Source organism: Lolium rigidum, chromosome 1 (assembly GCF_022539505.1).
Source record: "Lolium rigidum isolate FL_2022 chromosome 1, APGP_CSIRO_Lrig_0.1, whole genome shotgun sequence".
Lineage (NCBI taxonomy): Eukaryota > Viridiplantae > Streptophyta > Magnoliopsida > Poales > Poaceae > Lolium > Lolium rigidum.
The window spans coordinates 318,420,629-318,441,215 of record NC_061508.1 but is presented as its reverse complement, the minus strand read 5'-3'; positions in this window follow the sequence as shown (position 1 = coordinate 318,441,215).

Genomic DNA, 20,587 nt, shown 5'->3' with positions numbered 1-20,587 from the left:
CGTAAACATTAAATACGAGCCCGATCGGCTCTCAGGTTGCCCCGTGGATCGGCTCACAAAGCCGATCGCCCCATGGTTCACGTGGGGTTAACGATGACATGGGGCTCTCGCTGATCGATATAAAGCTAAACCAATCTATGACAGTTTAGGGTTTTCACCGTATGATCGGAACATCCTACGCGTAGTTGAGCCTAATAGACACGAAAGATAATGGAAAACTAACCCTAAAAGAGGCCTAAAAACCAACATTACGTCAATTCCCGGAACATCCCTCTTAGGACTAACAAACCATACCTAACGCGCTACCGGATCGTTAAACCCGTTTGCAAGGCCTAACCATACGGATATTAAACCAATCCTTGAAGAATCAAGGAGCAACCATAACGGATCGGATCTACTAAACAACGAACAAGCAAGACGCTGCCCTTACACCTGGACAGGTGTAAGGGTAGCTAGATATCGAGGGACGGCATAGCTAAGCAGATATGCGTAAGAAAAGCATCTATGCAAGCCCCAAAACATCTACGATAAGTAGTGCTACTCGCCATCAACAACGCTTCAGTACGAGCAGCACAAGGTAAACGAATAAACGTGTGCTGCCTAGATCGCGAGATGCGATCTAGGCAGCATGATGCTTACCCGGGAGAAACCCTCGAAAGAAGGGGTGGCGATGCGCCCGATTTGTGTTTGTTGTGAACGTGATTGTCCTCCTTTTCCGATAACCCTAGATACATATTTATAGTCCAAGGGACTTTCTAATTCGGGGCGTGCACCTAACCGTGCACGAGTTAAACTCTATCTTTTAATTCTAAACTAAGATGCGATCTACTATATTACAGATACATGGGCAATTAAGCCCAAACTCTTCGTGCAAGGCCGCTTCAAAGATGCTCCACGCGTGTATCCTTCAAGCCCATTTTCACTTACGGCCCATCTCCTGATTTGGCCAAAATCTGGTGATAACACATGCCCCCCTGGTTTTGGTAATGATAATTTTAAAACCACTCTGTTTTTTCTTCGAGGGGTCATGTCGTGGCAGAGCAGAACCGTCGCAGTATTCTTCATCATGACACCTTGCCTTCTCAACTTCTCTGCACGACTTGATAGTTTTGGCACCACATCCTCGGAAACTGTTCGAGCATTGAATCTCCAATATATCTCCTTTTATTTAACCGCATCGAACAGTTCACCTCTTCATCCCCTTGTTCCAAACCAGCCGTCAGGCAAAAAACCCTCTTCCTCTGTAGCCATGTCTTCCTCTTCCTCCTCCCAATCCTCTTCCTCGAGTGAAGTAGAGCCGAAGGTCAATCAGATGGAAGCGTACAATCGGCACGCTCCCGAGCATTGGGATGAGCAGGAGTTTGACTTCGACTTCGTGCCAGAGGGCCGACCCGAGGACCTCGTCTGGTCAGATGGCGACATGCCCCTGACTGACGGGGAAGATGACCTTCGGTTCTTGATCGACGGAGAACTGGAGGCGGAGAGCGACAGCAACGACCCCCCCTTCCGGGGCAAATTCACCTCCTCTACCAAAGAAGAAGAAGAGGACGATGAAGACGAAGACGTCTCCTCCGACACGAAGCAAGAACAGGAGGACGACACCTCCTCCGACGAACCGCCGCCAAAGCGCATCCGTGGCTGGGCTTGGTCAGATGAGGACGACGATGACGAAGAGGAAGAAGCCTCCGCTGAAGGTTACAGTAGCAGCGACGAGGAAATCGTCGACAGCAGCGATGACGGCAGCTACCCCAGCGACGGCGAAGACGGCAACAACCCTTAGAGTAGGGACTTACTAGCATAAGATTAGCAATAGTAGTCTGTTCCCTTTGAGCAATCGGCTTCTCTTTGTAAGAAATCACCTTTTTTTAATCAATGAAGATTAAGATGTTCTTCCAATTCAATTTCCAATCATCCGATTTCACCTCTTGCCACTTTCTGATTGTCAAAGGTGGTCAACACTTTAATGAGACAATGGCAACGCATCAGTCCTTCTGGATAAATTGCAAGACAGGTTAACTCAGTTATCCTTCAAATAATAACATGCAATCCTTGTCCCAATTCCGATCCTCAAACGGCAATCCTTAACCACTCCAAATCACCAAGGCAACCTTGCACAATCTTCCAGGCATCAAACCGAACCCAAGGAAGTATCAGAATGGTTTAGAACTTTCCTTATCAGGAGCCTGAAAATTTAAAAATATGGTCTCCCTCAGGTTAGACCACCTTGCCGATGATGACAGCACCCGGCAGTTTTACTCATGATCCGTCCCTGCTTCCTCCCCGCTGGTATGACTACCTCAGACAGGACCGATGGTATGACTACCTCAGACAGGATCATGAAACCTGGTCACGGATCTTCAAGGCCAGTGCCCCCCGAGCCTCAGTCAAGGCGAGAACAGCAGGGAGACAGGTGGCCACCAGGAACTTTGAAGGACAACATCCTTCTAGGTTTCAGTAGCATGTTAGCTCTAATACTGCTCTTGTAGACCTTACTCAAGATAATTCCAGAGAGGAGACGCAGTCCAGCCGACGAGGCTCAAGCTCGGGCACCTCTGAGGACACTGCTACGCAAACCCAGCCAGATGAGCCACCATCGGCTTCCCAGATACGATCGAGTCGATGCACCAAGAGGGCTCGGAGGGATTAGCAAACCCCTTTCTTGAACCAAGAAGCTTCACATGCACTGGCTCTCCAACTCCTCCTGGCTCAATTCTTGTGCTTTGCTGATTTGGTCGAAAACTCCGAGGAGGTGAAGAACTTCCTTGAAGAAATCCAGCCCCACGTCCCAATGACGCTGTAGTTGAAGCCCTGGCCAATCGTGGCGTTGCCTGTCTTCAGGTCATTTTCCTTCAATGAGGCCTGATCAAGTGGCAGCTTAAACTCTGTAATTCTAAAGTCGATGTACGAGCATCGGCTGTGCTTAAAAATTTTGTATTTTCGATTTTTTTATTAGCCGATCGATCTGATGAATCGGCTTCCCTTGGGTACATACTTCGTAGCCTCGTACCTTCTCTGTGTGTATGCCCCCCGTAGCCTCGTACCTTCTCTGTGTGTATGCCCCCCGGGCCGAATCCTTCAAGTGATTGAAGATATCGGCTTTTCAGCCAATTCAAACTTGTCTCGCAACTCACCATGCTAAATAGCACATCAGTGAACACGTGTGGTGCGAATAATTTTAGCCGATTGCTAGAATCGGCTCCCCTTGCAGTTGGTGATCCAACTATTTGCTGATAAATGTTGGTCGTGGCTTATTCCTAGGACCAATGTCAATCTTTTCTAGTCCATCAGCTGCTGTAAACCCATACCTCAGCTTTCCATCGCCTGCTAAATCGATGATGAACACAGGCAGAAGGCACGTTGAGACTATTTGTGGCCGATTGCTAGAATCGGCCTCCTTTTCCATTGCAATGTTTAACGAGGGTTTACAACTTCTTGGTTCTCTGCTATAACGACGTGGCATGCTTGAAGTGAGATCCTTGTTTCTTATTTTTTGGGGCCGATCGCAGGGATCGGCCTTGCCACGTACGTCCATAGACTTGGATCTTGCTACTCGTCGGGCCGGTGGATAAGACCAGCCTCACCCCATTTTTTGTAGCTTCGATGCGCTCACAGCCGTCCAGATTGATTCCAGAGAGCGGCTCTTGGTCATTTGCTTCCCAGATGTTCATGGCAGCCAAAGAGATATCGATCAAATCATCTGCATGAACAACCTCCACTCCATCCCATTGTATGATGCACTGATGCATTGTGGACGGAATGCAACAGTTAGCATGGATCCAATCCCTTCCTAGCAGAACAGCATAAGTGCTCTTGCTGTCGATGATGAAGAAGGATGTAGGGATGGTCTTTCGGCCGACGAGCTAAGTCCACGTTCGGAACACCCTTGGCTTCGACGGTTGGCCGTTGAAATCGCTTAGCGTGACGTTGGTCTTGATCGGATCTTCGGTGGAACGCCCCAAACGTCGTAACATGGAGTACGGCATTATGTTGACTCGCTGCTCCCGTGTCAACCAAGCATCTTGCCGATAGGCTGCCCATTGATATAACCCTTCAGGTATAGGGCTTTCAGATGCCTGTAGCTCTTCTCTCGTGGCTTTTCAAACATAACTGGTCGTGGCCCGCAATCAAACTGTGCCACTGATACTTCCTCATCTCTTGGAGCACAAAACTCTGACGGGAGAACGAACACCATGTTTGTATCAGCCGATGTCCCTGCATCGGCTTTTGTCTGCTTGGGTCGCCACACTTTCTTTGGTGGGCGAGCCTCCGTCTCCGAGTGTTTGCTGAATTTTCACGGCCAGATCAGGCCGTGCTTTCCTCAACGTGTACAGTGCATCGCGCCTCGGCTTCTTCCAAGTTTCTTAGTCGTTGCACTCTGCGCTTTTGGGAGTGGCTGAGTCCATCAGGACACCACCTTGGTCGGTGATATCTATCTTCTTCTTCTGACTCCTCGAAGTCTTCATCTTGGGATGACTCAGCTCGTTTGTTCTGAGGTGGGAGAGGTCCTAGACGCTTGAACACTGAAACTTCATTTGTTCCCTTCCTCTTCTGCTTACATTCTGGGCAGTTCTCGATTGTAGGCAATCGGCTCATTCCTGAGTCCCAGCAGTGTTTGAAGAAAGGACAGTTCCAATTCCTATCCATGTCCTCTTGCTCTCTTGACCTCTGATACGTCTCCGACGTATCGATAATTTCTTATGTTCCATGCCACTTTATTGATGATACCTACATGTTTTATGCACACTTTATGTCATATTCGTGCATTTTCTGGAACTAACCTATTAACAAGATGCCGAAGTGCCAGTTCCTGTTTTCTGCTGTTTTTGGTTTCGAAATCCTAGTAACGAAATATTCTCGGAATTGGACGAAATCACCGCCCAGGTTCCTATTTTGCCCGGAAGAATCCAGAACACCCGAGAGCCGCCAGAGGGGGGCCCTGTGGGCCCCAGATGATAGGGTGGCGCGGCCTGGGCCCTGGCCGCGCCCCCCTATGGTGTGGTTGCCCCTTCGACCTTCCGACGCTGCCCTTTCGCCTATATAAAGCCCCTGCATCGAAAACCCTTACGGAGAAAGCCACGGTACGCGAAACCTTCCAGAGCCGCCGCCATCGCGAAGCCAAGATCTGGGGGACAGGAGTCTCTGTTCCGGCACCCTGCCGGAGCGGGGAAGTGCCCCCGGAAGGCTTCTCCATCGACACCGCTGCCATCTCCACCGCCATCTTCATCACCGCCGATGCTCCCATGAAGAGGGAGTAGTTCTCCATCGAGGCTCGGGGCTGTACCGGTAGCTATGTGGTTCATCTCTCTCCTATGTACTTCAATACAATAATCTCATGAGCTGCCTTACATGATTGAGATTCATATGATGATGCTTGTAATCTAGATGTCATTATGCTAGTCAAGTGAGTTTTACTTATGTGATCTCCGGAGACTCCTTGTCCCACGTGTGTAAAGGTGACAAGTGTGTGCACCGTGTGGGTCTCTTAGGCTATATTTCACAGAATACTTATTCACGGTTATGAATGGCATAGTGAAGTGCTTATTTATATCTCTTTATGATTGCAATGTGTTTTGTATCACAATTTATCTATGTGCTACTCTAGCAATGTTATTAAAGTAGTTTTATTCCTCCTGCACGATGTAATGGTGACGAGTGTGTGCATCCGTGTTAGTACTTGGTTTATGCTATGATCATGATCTCTTGTAGATTGCGAAGTTAACTATTGCTATGATAGTATTGATGTGTATTATTCCTCCTACATAAGCATGAAGGTGACAAGTGTGCATGCTATGTTAGTACTTGGTTTAGTCGTATCGATCTTTCTTGCACTCTAAGGTTATTTAAATATGAACATTGAATTGTGGAGCTTGTTAACTCCGGCATTGAGGGTTCGTGTAATCCTACGCAATGTGTTCATCATCCAACAAGAGAGTGTAGAGTATGCATTTATCTATTCTGTTATGTGATCAATGTTGAGAGTGTCCACTAGTGAAAGTCTAATCCCTAGGCCTTGTTCCTAAATACTTCTATCGCTGCTTGTTACTGTTTTACTGCGTTACTACTGCTGAGTTACTACTGCTTGTTTACTTCCCGCAATATTACTACCATCAACTGCACGCCAGCAAGCTATTTTCTGGCGCCGTACTACTGCTCATATTCATTCATACCACTTGTATTTCACTATCTCTTCGCCGAACTAGTGCACCTATTAGGTGTGTTGGGGACACAAGAGACTTCTTGCTTTGTGGTTGCGGGGTTGCATGAGAGGGATATCTTTGACCTCTTCCTCCCCGAGTTCGATAAACCTTGGGTAATCCACTTAAGGGAAACTTGCTTCGCTGTTCTACAAACCTCTGCTCTTGGAGGCCCAACACTGTCTACAAGAATAGAAGCACCCGTAGACATCAAGCACTTTTCCGGCGCCGTTGCTCGGGGAGGAAAGGTAAAAGGCACTCATACTTCGGTTCCAGTGTAACTAGATACTTTTCTGGCGCTATTGTGTTTGTGCTCGAAGCTATTTCCTTTAGACTCTGCAATTGCGACATTTGGTTTCTTGTTTACACTAGTTAGGCATAATGGAAAACAACAAAAATATGAGAGATCTTTATGAACTTTATCTTGAATTAGGACATGATGTGTTTGAAGAGAGAATTAAAAAACCCATGGAAATTTATATGCATGCTAATGGGAATGTTATTAATATGAATGCTTTGAACACCATTGTTGCTAATGCTATGGAAAATTCTAAGCTTGGGGAAGCTGGCTTTGATGAGCATGATATTTTTAGTCCCCCAAGCATTGAGGAGAAAATTTACTTTGATGATACTTTGCCTCCCATTTATGATGATTATAATGATAGTAGTCTTTTGTTACCACCTGTTATGGAGGATAAATTTGATTATGATTACAATATACCTCCTATATTTGATAGCTACTTTGTTGAATTGTCTCCCACTACAATTAATAAGAATGACTATGCTTATGTTGGGAGTAGTAATAATTTTATGCATGAGACTCATGATAAGAATGCTTTATGTGATAGTTATATTGTTGAGTTTGCTCATGATGCTACTGAAAGTTATTATGAGAGAGGAAAATATGGTTGTAAAAATTTTCATGTTACTAAAACACCTCTCTATGTGCTGAAATTTTTGAAGCTACACATGTTTTATCTTCCTATGCTTGTTACTTTGCTCTTCATGAACTTGTTTATTTACAAGATTCCTATGCATAGGAAGCATGTTAGACTTAAATGTGTTTTGAATTTGCCTCTTGATGCTCTCTTTTGCTTCAACTGCTATTTCTTGCGAGTGCATCATTAAAATTGCTGAGCCCATCTTAATGGCTATAAAGAAAGAACTTCTTGGGAGATAACCCATGTGTTATTTTGCTACAGTACTTTGTTTTATATTTGAGTCTTGGAAGTTGTTTACTACTGTAGCAACCTCTCCTTATCATGTTTTTGTGCCAAGTAAAGTTTCTATGTTAAAGTTGATATTATATTTGGGATCGCTGCGCAGAAACAACATTGCTGTCTGTCACGAATCTGGGCACAGGCCTCTGTAGAAAATTCGAAAAAATCTTCCAATTTACGAGCGTGATCCTCAGATATGTACGCAACTTTCATTAGTTTTGAGTTTTTCCATTTGAGCAAGTCTGGTGCCATTTTTAAATTCGTCTTTACGGACTGTTCTGTTTTTGACAGATTCTGCCTTTTATTTCGCATTGCCGCTTTTGTTAAGTTGAATGAGTTTCTTTGTTCCATTAACTTTCAGAAGTTTTGTGCAATGTCCAGAAGTGTTAAGACTGATTGTGTCACCTCTGAACATGTGAATTTTTGATTATGCACTAACTCTCTAATGAGTTTGCTTGAAGTTTGGTGTGAAGGAAGTTTTCAAGGGTCAAGAGAGGAGAATGATATACTATGATCAAGAGGAGTGAAAGCTCTAAGCTTGGGGATGCCCCCGTGGTTCACCCCTGCATATTCTAAGAAGACTCAAGCGTCTAAGCTTGGGGATGCCCAAGGCATCCCCTTCTTCATCGACAACATCATCGAGTTCCTCCCCGAAACTATATTTTTATTCAATCACATCTTGTGTTCTTTACTTGGAGCGTCGGTTTGTTTTTGTTTTTGTTTTTGTTTGAATAAAATGGATCCTAGAATTAACTTTGTGGGAGAGAGACACGCTCCGCTGTTGCATATGGACACATGTGTCCTTAGGCTTTACTCATAATGTTCAAGGCGAAGTTTCTTCTTCGTTAAATTGTTATATTATTGGAATTGGAAAATGCTACATGTAGTAATTCTAAAATGTCTTGGATAATGTGATACTTTGCAATTGTTGTGCTCATGTTTAAGCTCTTGCATCATATGCTTTGCACCCATTAATGAAGAAATACATAGAGCATGCTAAAATTTGATTTGCATATTTGGTCTCTCTAAGGTCTAGATAATATCTAGTATTGAGTTTTGAACAACAAGGAAGACGGTGTAGAGTCTTATAATGTTTACAATATGTCTTTTATGTGAGTTTTGCTGCACCTGTTCATCCTTGAGTTTGCTTCAAATAACCTTGCTAGCCTAAACCTTGTATCGAGAGGGAATACTTCTCATGCATCCAAAATCCTTGAGCCAACTACTATGCCATTTGTGTCCACCATACCTACCTACTACATGGTATTTCTCCGCCATTCCAAAGTAAATTGCTTGTGTGCTACCTTTAAAATTCCATCATTCACCTTTGCAATATATAGCTCATGGGACAAAATAGCCTTAAAAACTATCGTAGTATTGAATATGTACTTATGCACTTTATATTTTATTAAGTTGCTTGTTGTGCGATAACCATGCTTCTGGGGAACGCCATCAACTATTGTTGAATATCATGTGAGTTGCTATGCATGTCCGTCTTGTCTGAAGGATCTATCATTTTAGTGTTGCAGCATGCAAAATTGTTAGAGAAGAACATTGGGCCGCTAACTAAAGCCATGAATCATGGTGGAAGTTTCAGTTTGGACATATATCCTCAATCTCATATGAGAATAAAAATCATTGCTACATGCTTATGCATTTAAGAGGAGTCCATTATCTGTTGTCCATGTTGTCCCGGTATGGATGTCTAAGTTGAGAATAATCAAAAGCGAGAAATCCAAAATGCGAGCATTCTCCTTAGACCTTTGTACGAGCGGCATGGAGGTACCCCTTTGTGACACTTGGTTGAAACATGGCATGCGGAGATCCGGTAGTCCAAGCTAAGTAGGACGAGGTGCGGGCACTATTAGTATACTATGCATGAGGCTTGCAACTTGTAAGATATAATTTACATAACTCATATGCTTTATTACTACCGTTGACAAAATTGTTTCATGTTTTCAAAATAAAAGCTCTAGCACAAATACAGCAATCGATGCTTTCCTCTTTGAAGGACCATTCTTTTACTTGTATTGTTGAGTCAGTTTACCTATCTCCTTCCACCTTAAGAAGCAAACACTTGTGTGAACTGTGCATTGATTCCTACATACTTGCATATTGCACTTGTTATATTACTTTATGTTGACAATATCCATGAGATATACATGTTATAAGTTGAAAGCAACTCGCTGAAACTTCATCTTCCTTTGTGTTGCTTCAACACCTTTACTTTGATTTATTGCTTTATGAGTTAACTCTTATGCAAGACTTATTGATGCTTGTCTTGAAGTACTATTCATGAAAAGTCTTTGCTATATGATTCACTTGTTTACTCATGTCATTACCTTTGTTTTGATCGCTGCATTCATTACATATGTTTACAAATAGTATGATCAAGATTATGATGGCATGTCACTTCAGAAATTATCTTTGTTATCGTTTTACCTCGCTTGGGACGAGCGAGAACTAAGCTTGGGGATGCTGATACGTCTCCGACGTATCGATAATTTCTTATGTTCCATGCCACTTTATTGATGATACCTACATGTTTTATGCACACTTTATGTCATATTCGTGCATTTTCTGGAACTAACCTATTAACAAGATGCCGAAGTGCCGTTCTCGTTTCTCGCTGTTTTTGGTTTCAGAAATCCTAGTAACGAAATATTCTCGGAATTGGACGAAATCACCGCCCAGGTTCCTATTTTGCCCGGAAGCGTCCAGAACACCCGAGAGCCGCCAGAGGGGGGCCCTGTGGGCCCCAGATGATAGGGTGGCGCGGCCTGGGCCCTGGGATGCTGATAGTGTTCACCACATTGATGCGCGTAGATGTACACGTCCGTTGGGAACCCCAAGAGGAAGGTATGATGCGCACAGTGGCAAGTTTCCCTCAGTAAGAAACCAAGGTTTAATCGGACCAGTAGGAGTCAAGAAGCACGTTGAAGGTTGATGGTGGTGAAATATGATGCGGCGCAACAACAGGGATTCCGGCGCCAACGTGGAATCTGCACAACAAAACCAAAGTACTTTGCCCCAACGAAACAGAGTGAGGTTGTCAATCTCACCGGCTTGCTTGTAACAAAGGATTAAACGTATCGAGTGGAAGATGTTTGCAAGAAAATAATAAAACACAAGTATTGCGAGTAAATTGTATGCTATGTAAAGAAGAGGACCGGGGTCCACGAGTTCACTAGAGGTGTCTCTCCCATAAGATAAAAGCATGTTGGGTAAACAAATTACGGTCGGGCAATTGACAAATAGAGAAAGGCATAACAATGCATATACATGATATGATAAATATAGTGAGATTTAATTGGGCATTACGACAAAGTACATAGACCGCCATCCAACTGCATCTATGCCTAAAAAGTCCACCTTCGAGTTATCGTCCGAACCCCATTCAGTATTAAGTTGCTAAGCAACGAGACAATTGCATTAAGTATGGTGCGTAATGTAATCAACAACTACATCCTTAGACATAGAATCAATGTTTTATCCCTAGTGGCAACAAGCACAACACAACCTTAGAACTTTCCGTCATCGTCCCAGGTGTAAATGCAGGCATGAACCCACTATCGAGCATAAATACTCCCTCTTGGAGTTAAGAGTACAAACTTGGCCAGAGCCTCTACTAGTAACGGAGAGCATGCAAGATCATAAACAACACATAAACAATAGATTGATAATCACCATAATCATAGTACTCACTATCCATCGGATCCCGACAAACACAACATATAGAATTACGGATAGATGATCTTGATCATGTTAGGCAGCTCACAAGATCCAACAATGAAGCACAACAAGGAGAAGACGACCATCTAGCTACTGCTATGGACCCATGGTCCAGGGGTGAACTACTCACTCATCACTCCGGAGGCGATCATGGCGATGAAGAGTCCTCCGGGAGATGAATCCCCTCTCCGGCAGGGGTGCCGGAGGCGATCTCCTGAATCCCCCGAGATGGGATTCGCGGCGGCGTCGTCTCTGGAAGGTTTTCCGTATCGTGGCTCTCGGTACTGGGGTTTTCGCGACGGAGGCTTTAAGTAGGCGGAGGGTCAACGCGGGGGGCCACACGAGGGGCCCAGGGGGTAGGTCAGCGCGGCCGGGGCCCGGGCCGCGCCGCCCTATCTCCCGGCCGCCTCGTGGCCCCACTTCGTTGACTCTTCGGTCTTCCGGAAGCTTCGTGCAAAAATAGGACCCCGGGCGAAAGTTTCGTCCAATTCCGAGAATATTTCCTTACTAGGATTTCTGAAACCAAAAACAAGCAGAAACAAAGAATCGGCTCTTCGGCATCTTGTTAATAGGTTAGTTCCGGAAAATGCATAAATATGACATATAATGTGCATAAAACATGTAGGTATCATCAATAAAGTAGCATGGAACATAAGAAATTATCGATACGTTGGAGACGTATCAGCATCCCTAAGCTTAGTTCCGCTCGTCCCGAGCGAGTAAAACGATAACAAAGATAATTTCGAAGTGACATGCCATCATAATCTTGATCATACTATTTGTAAACATATGTAATGAATGCAGCGATCAAAACAAAGGTAATGACATGAGTAAACAAGTGAATCATATGACAAAGACTTTTCATGAATAGTACTTCAAGACAAGCATCAATAAGTCTTGCATAAGAGTTAACTCATAAAGCAATAAATCAAAGTAAAGGTGTTGAAGCAAGACAAAGGAAGAATAAGTTTCAGCGGTTGCTTTCAACTTGTAACATGTATATCTCATGGATATTGTCAACATAAAGTAATATAACAAGTGCAATATGCAAGTATGTAGGAATCAATGCACAGTTCACACAAGTGTTTGCTTCTTAAGGTGGAGGGAGATAGGTAAACTGACTCAACAATAAAAGTAAAAGAATGGTCCTTCAAAGAGGAAAGCATCGATTGCTTGTATTTGTGCTAGAGCTTTTATTTTGAAAACATGAAACAATTTTGTCAACGGTAGTAATAAAGCATATGAGTTATGTAAATTATATCTTACAAGTTGCAAGCCTCATGCATAGTATACTAATAGTGTCCGCACCTCGTCCTACTTAGCTTGGACTACCGGATCTTTGCATGCCATGTTTCAACCAAGTGTCACAAAGGGGTACCTCCATGCCGCCTGTACAAAGGTCTAAGGAGAATGCTCGCATTTCGGATTTCTCGCTTTTGATTATTCTCAACTTAGACATCCATACCGGGACAACATGGACAACGAGATAATGGACTCCTCTTAAATGCACAAGCATGAAGCAATGATTATTATTCTCATATGAGATTGAGGATATATGTCCAACACCGAAACTTCAACCATGGTTCATGGCTTTAGTTAGCGGCCCAATGTTCTTCTCTAACAATTTTGCATGCTCCAACCACTAAAATGATAGACCTTCGGACAAGACGGACATGCATAGCAACTCACATGATATTCAACAATAGTTGATGGCGTTCCCCAGAAGCATGGTTATCGCACAACAAGCAACTTAATAAAAGATAAAGTGCATAAGTACATATTCAATACTACGATAGTTTTTAAGGCTATTTTGTCCCATGAGCTATATATTGCAAAGTTGAATGATGGAATTTTAAAGATAGCACTCAAGCAATTTACTTTGGAATGGCGGAGAAATACCATGTAGTAGGTAGGTATGGTGGACACAAATGGCATAGTAGTTGGCTCAAGGATTTTGGATGCATGAGAAGTATTCCCTCTCGATACAAGGTTTAGGCTAGCAAGGTTATTTGAAGCAAACTCAAGGATGAACAGGTGCAGCAAAACTCACATAAAAGACATATTGTAAACATTATAAGACTCTACACCGTCTTCCTTGTTGTTCAAAACTCAATACTAGATATTATCTAGACCTTAGAGAAACCAAATATGCAAATCAAATTTTAGCAAGCTCTATGTATTTCTTCATTAATGGGTGCAAAGCATATGATGCAAGAGCTTAATCATGAGCACAACAATTGCCAAGTATCACATTATCCAAGACATTTTTAGAATTACTACATGTAGCATTTTCCAATTCCAACCATATAACAATTTAACGAAGAAGAAACTTCGCCTTGAACATTATGAGTAAAGCCTAAGGACACATGTGTCCATATGCAACAGCGGAGCGTGTCTCTCTCCCACAAAGTGAATGCTAGGATCCATCTTATTCAAACAAAAAAAACAAAAACAAAAACAAACCGACGCTCCAAGTAAAGAACACAAGATGTGACTGAATAAAAATATAGTTTCAGGGGAGGAACCTGATGATGTTGTCGATGAAGAAGGGGATGCATTGGGCATCCCCAAGCTTAGACGCTTGAGTCTTCTTAAAATATGCAGGGGTGAACCACGGGGGCATCCCCAAGCTTAGAGCTTTCACTCCTCTTGATCATAGTATATCATTCTCCTCTCTTGACCCTTGAAAACTTCCTTCACACCAAACTTCAAGCAAACTCATTAGAGGGTTAGTGCACAATTGATAATTCACACATTCAGAGGTGACACAATCATTATTTTCACTTCTGGACATTGCATAATGCTACTGGACATTAATGGATCAAAGAAATAAATCCAATATAGCAAAAGAGGCAATGCGAAATAAAAGGCAGAATCTGTCAAAACAGAACAGTCCGTAAAGACGAATTTAAAGCTGGCACCAGACTTGCTCAAATGGAAAAACTCATAACTAATGAAAGTTGCGTACATATCTGAGGATCACGCTCGTAAATTGGCAGATTTTTTCGAATTTTCTACAGAGAACTGTGCCCAGATTCGTGACAGACAGCAATGCTGTTTCTGCGCAGCGATCCCAAATATAACATCAACTATAACATAGAAACTTTACTTGGCACATAAACATGATAAGGAGAGGTTGCTACAGTAGTAAACAACTTCCAAGACTCAACAAAACAAAAATTGCTGTAGGTAAAAAACATGGGTTGTCTCCCATAAGCGCTTTTCTTTAACGCCTTTCAGCTAGGCGCAGAAAGTGCAAATCAAGTATTATCGAGAGTAGAAGCATCAACATCATAACTTGTTCTAATAATAGAATCAAAAGGCAACTTCATTCTCTTTCTAGGGAAGTGTTCCATACCTTTCTTGAGAGGAAATTGGTATTTAATATTACCTTCCCTCATATCAATAACAGCACCAACGGTTCGAAGAAAAGGTCTTCCCAATACAATAGGACAAGATGCATTGCATTCGATATCCAAGACAACAAAATCAACGGGGACAAGGTTATTGTTAACCGTAATATGCACATTATCAATCCTCCCCAAAGGTTTCTTTTTAACATTATCGGCAAGATTAACATCCAAATAACAATTCTTCAATGGTGGCAAGTCAAGCATATCATAAATCTTTTTAGGCATAACGAAATACTTGCACCAAGATCACATAAGGCATTACATTCAAAGTCATTGAATTTCATTTTAATGATGGGCTCCCAACCATCTTCTAACTTTCTAGGAATAGAAGTTTCAAGTTTTAGTTTCTCTTCTCTAGCTTTTATGAGAGCATTTGTAATATGTTTTGTAAAGGCTAAATTTATAGCACTAGCATTAGGACTTTTAGCAAGTTTTTGTAAGAACTTTATAACTTCAGAGATGTGGCAATCATCAAAATCTAAATTATTATGAGCTACAGCAATGGGATCATTGTTCCCAAGGTTGGAAAAAATTTCAGCAGTTTTATCACAAGCAGTTTCAAGCAGCTTTAGCAATTTCAGTGCAGTTTTGTACGCTTTGCACTAGAAGTAGAAACATTGCCAACACCAATTATTTTACCATTGATAGTAGGAGGTGCAGCAACATGTGAAGAATTAGCATTACTAGTGGTGGTAATAGTCCAAACTTTAGCTACATTATTCTCTTTAGCTAGTTTTTCATTTTCTTCTCTATCCCACCTAGCACGCAGTTCAGCCATTAATCTTATATTCTCATTAATTCTAACTTGGATGGCATTTGCTGTAGTAGTAATCTTATTATCAATATCATTATTAGGCATAACTTTCAATTTTAAAAGATTAACATCGGAGGCAAGTCTATCAACTCTAGAAGCAATAGTATCAATTTTATCAAGCTTTTCCTCAACAGATTTGTTAAAAGCAGTTTGTGTACTAATAAATTCTTTAAGCATGGCTTCGAGACCAGGGGGTACACTTCTATTATTATTGTAAGAATTCCCATAAGAATTACCATAACCATTACCATTAGCAGAAGGATATGGCCTATAGTTATTACCAGAGTTGTTCCTATAAGCATTGTTGTTGAAATTATTATTTTTAATGAAATTCACATCAACAATTTCTTCTTGAGCAACCAATGAGGCTAAAGGAACATTATTTGGATCTACATTAGATCTACCATTCACAAGCATAGACATAATCACATCAATCTTATCACTCAAGGAAGAGGTTTCTTCAACAGAATTTACCTTCTTACCTTGTGGAGCTCTTTCCGTGTGCCATTCGGAGTAATTTATCATCATATCATCAAGAAGTTTTGTAGCCGCCCCCAATGTGATGGACATAAAGGTACCTCCAGCAGCTGAATCCAATAAATTCCGCGAAGAAAAATTTAGTCCCGCATAGAAGGTTTGGATGATCATCCAAGTAGTCGATCCATGGGTTGGGCAATTCTTTACCAAAGTTTTCATTCTCTCCCATGCTTGAGCAACATGTTCAGTATCTAATTGCTTAAAATTCATTATGCTACTTCTCAAAGATATAATTTTAGCGGGAGGATAATATCTACCAATAAAAGCATCCTTGCATTTAGTCCATGAATCAATACTATTCTTAGGCAAAGATAGCAACCAATCTTTAGCTCTTCCTCTTAATGAGAAAGGAAACACTTTCAATTTAATAATATCACCATCTACATCCTTATACTTTTGCATTTCACAAAGTTCAACAAAATTATTGAGATGTGCAGCAGCATCATCAGAACTAGCACCAGAAAATTGATCTCTCATAACAAGATTTAATAAAGCAGGTTTAATTTCAAAGAATTCTGCTGTAGTAGCAGGTGGAGCAATAGGTGTGCATAGGAAATCATTATTATTTTCATTTGTGAAGTCACACAACTTAGTATTTTCAGGGGTATTCATTTTAGCAACGGTAAATAAAACAAACTAGATAAAGTAAATGCAAGTAACTAATTTTTTTGTGTTTTTGATATAGAGAACAAGACAGTAAATAAAGTAAAACTAGCAACTAATTTTTTTTGTGTTTTGTTTAGGTGCAGCAAACAAAGTAGTAAATAAAATAAAGCAAGACAAAAACAAAGTAAAGAGATTGAGAAGTGAAGACTCCCCTTGCAGCGTGTCTTGATCTCCCCGGCAACGGCGCCAGAAATTTGCTTGATGCGCGTAGATGTACACGTCCGTTGGGAACCCCAAGAGGAAGGTATGATGCGCACAGTGGCAAGTTCTAATCGGACCAGTAGGAGTCAAGAAGCACGTTGAAGGTTGATGGTGGCGAAATATGATGCGGCGCAACAACAGGGATTCCGGCGCCAACGTGGAATCTGCACAACAAAACCAAAGTACTTTGCCCCAACGAAACAGCGAGGTTGTCAATCTCACCGGCTTGCTGTAACAAAGGATTAAACGTATCGAGTGGAAGATGTTTGCAAGAAAATAATAAAACACAAGTATTGCAGTAAATTGTATGCTATGTAAAGAAGAGGACCGGGGTCCACAGTTCACTAGAGGTGTCTCTCCCATAAGATAAAAGCATGTTGGGTAAACAAATTACAGTCGGGCAATTGACAAATAGAGAAAGGCATAACAATGCATATACATGATATGATAAATATAGTGAGATTTAATTGGGCATTACGACAAAGTACATAGACCGCCATCCAACTACATCTATGCCTAAAAAGTCCATCTTCAGGTTATCGTCCGAACCCCATTCAGTATTAAGTTGCTAAGCAACAGACAATTGCATTAAGTATGGTGCGTAATGTAATCAACAACTACATCCTTAGACATAGAATCAATGTTTTATCCCTAGTGGCAACAAGCACAACACAACCTTAGAACTTTCGTCACTCGTCCCGGTGTAAATGCGAGGCATGAACCCACTATCGAGCATAAATACTCCCTCTTGGAGTTAAGAGTACAAACTTGGCCAGAGCCTCTACTAGTAACGGAGAGCATGCAAGATCATAAACAACACATAAACAATAGATTGATAATCACCATAATCATAGTACTCACTATCCATCGGATCCCGACAAACACAACATATAGAATTACAGATAGATGATCTTGATCATGTTAGGCAGCTCACAAGATCCAACAATGAAGCACAACAAGGAGAAGACGACCATCTAGCTACTGCTATGGACCCATGGTCCAGGGGTGAACTACTCACTCATCACTCCGGAGGCGATCATGGCGATGAAGAGTCCTCCGGGAGATGAATCCCCTCTCCGGCAGGGTGCCGGAGGCGATCTCCTGAATCCCCCGAGATGGGATTCGCGGCGGCGTCGTCTCTGGAAGGTTTTCCGTATCGTGGCTGTCGGTACTGGGGTTTTCGCGACGGAGGCTTTAAGTAGGCGGAGGGTCAACGCGGGGGGCCACACGAGGGGCCCAGGGGGTAGGTCGGCGCGGCCAGGGCCTGGGCCGCGCCGCCCTATCTCCTGGCCGCCTCGTGGCCCCACTTCGTTGACTCTTCGGTCTTCCGGAAGCTTCGTGCAAAAATAGGACCCCGGGCGAAAGTTTCGTCCAATTCCGAGAATATTTCCTTACTAGGATTTCGAAACCAAAAACAGCAGAAAACAAAGAATCGGCTCTTCGGCATCTTGTTAATAGGTTAGTTCCAGAAAATGCATAAATATGACATATAATGTGCATAAAACATGTAGGTATCATCAATAAAGTAGCATGGAACATAAGAAATTATCGATACGTTGGAGACGTATCAGAGGCTTCCAAGGCGGCAGTGGGCCCTGGTCCCTCGACGTCGTCCCGCAAATGTTCCGGCACACGTCCTAGCGGTTGCAAGGGTGTGCCACCTGACCTATACCTGGCCAGGAAGGTGTTGGATTGCTTCGATTAGTTTCCGCATGGCGGTACACGTAAACATTAAATACGAGCCCGATCGGCTCTCAGGTTGCCCTGTGGATCGGCTCACAAAGCCGATCGCCCCATGGTTCACGTCGGGTTAACGATGACATGGGGCTCCTGCTTGATCAGTATAAAGCTAAACCAATCTATGACAGTTTAGGATTTTTACCGTATGATCGGAACATCCTACGCGTAGTTGAGCCTAATAGACACGAAAGATAATGGAAACTAACCCTAAAAGAGGCCTAAAAACCAACATTACGTCAATTCCCGGAACATCCCTCTTAGGACTAACAAACCATACCTAACGCGCTACCGGATCGTTCAACCCGTTTGCAAGGCCTAACCATACGGATATTAAACCAATCCTTGAAGAATCAAGGAGCAACCATAACGGATCGGATCTACTAAACAACGAACAAGCAAGACGCTGCCCTTACACCTGGACAGGTGTAAGGGCAGCTAGATATCGAGGGACATCATAGCTAAGCAGATATGCGTAAGAAAAGCATCTATGCAAGCCCCAAAACATCTACGATAAGTAGTGCTACTCGCCATCAACAACGCTTCAGTACGAGCAGCACAAGGTAAACGAATAAACGTGTGCTGCCTAGATCGCGAGATGCGATCTAGGCAGCATGATGCTTACCCGGGAGAAACCGTCGAAAGAAGGGGTGGCGATGCGCCTGATTTGTGTTTGTTGTGAACGTGATTGTCCTCCTTTTCCGATAACCCTAGATACATATTTATAGTCCAAGGGACTTTCTAATTCGGGCGTGCACCTAACCGTGCACGAGTTAAACTCTATCTTTTAATTCTAAACTAAGATGTGATCTACTATATTACAGATACACGGGCAATTAAGCCCAAACTCTTCGTGCAAGGCCGCTTCAAAGATGCTCCACGCGTGTATCCTTCAAGCCCATCTTCACTTACGGCCCATCTCCTGATTTGGCCAAAATCTGGTGATAACAACGGCGTGACGCGGTGGGAGGAAGGCGCCAAACACGCCGGACCCGAAGAAGAAGAGTTGGAGGAAACGAGTACGTCCTTCTCGGTTGCCAGCGCACCGAAACCGGAGGAGATGGCGGCGGAGAAGGTGGCATCTCCAGCCGCGGGGCGCCGTTGTGGATGCCGTCGACAACGGTCGAAAGGGTGCGCCCGGGAATGCCCCAGAAAAGGGCGCGCCCCTCCTTGTTCCACGTGTTCCTATGGCCGACGAGGTCGTCGGTGATGTTCAGGTCGGTGTCGTACTGCGCCTAGATGAAGTCCGCCCACCAGTCGTCGTTCCCGGTGGGGGCCTAGGTGGGATCAGCGGTTCCTCAGCGCCGAGGCGAGCGTGTTGGATCCTGATCGCCTCCCTCCAGCGATCGGTTCCCGGCGGCGGCGGCAGCGGGATGCTGATCCCGTTGATGGCCATCCTCCAGCCGCCGCTGCTTAGCAAGCGCATGTCCGGAGGTACAGGGTACCGCGCGTTGTACAGCGCCGACACCTCCGCCACCGTGAGGTTGCCGCGCCCGCAGCCATTCATGGGGACCACACTCTTGTGGGACGACGACATTGTCAGATTAGGTAGGTGGCGTGAGGGAAGGAGGCGCTGTCTAGAGCGGCGTGGCGAGGATGGTATGTGGAAGGGATGACAAGGAAGGAGGGCACGGCCTTTTAAGCATCGGCGGCAGGCGAAGCGGCAGCGGGGGCGTTAGCCACAATAATGTCAGCGCAGATGGCCACGCGGGCATGTGCGACGGGACGCTTCACTGCGCCGCGTGGGAAACACACCAGGCCATTAATGTCGCTTGACCAGAGGTAGGCGACGGGTTTTAGACTTCCGTGTCAATGACGAGTCGGGCCCACTACTCCCTGCCTCGCTTCTCGCTGTGTCCGATATGTCCGGAGCATCCCTTGTGGACCGGGGACGGACTCGGGGTGCCGAACACCATATTGGCCACGCCGGACGGAAGAAGGCTTTAAGGCGCCACTGGGGCCGAAAATATATCCGGCAAGCCTAAAATCGTTTGGGAACACTTTGGGAGACGCGGCTGAACATGCTTAAATTGGTCACATTAATCAACCATAGTTATGTGTGCCTTTATTGGC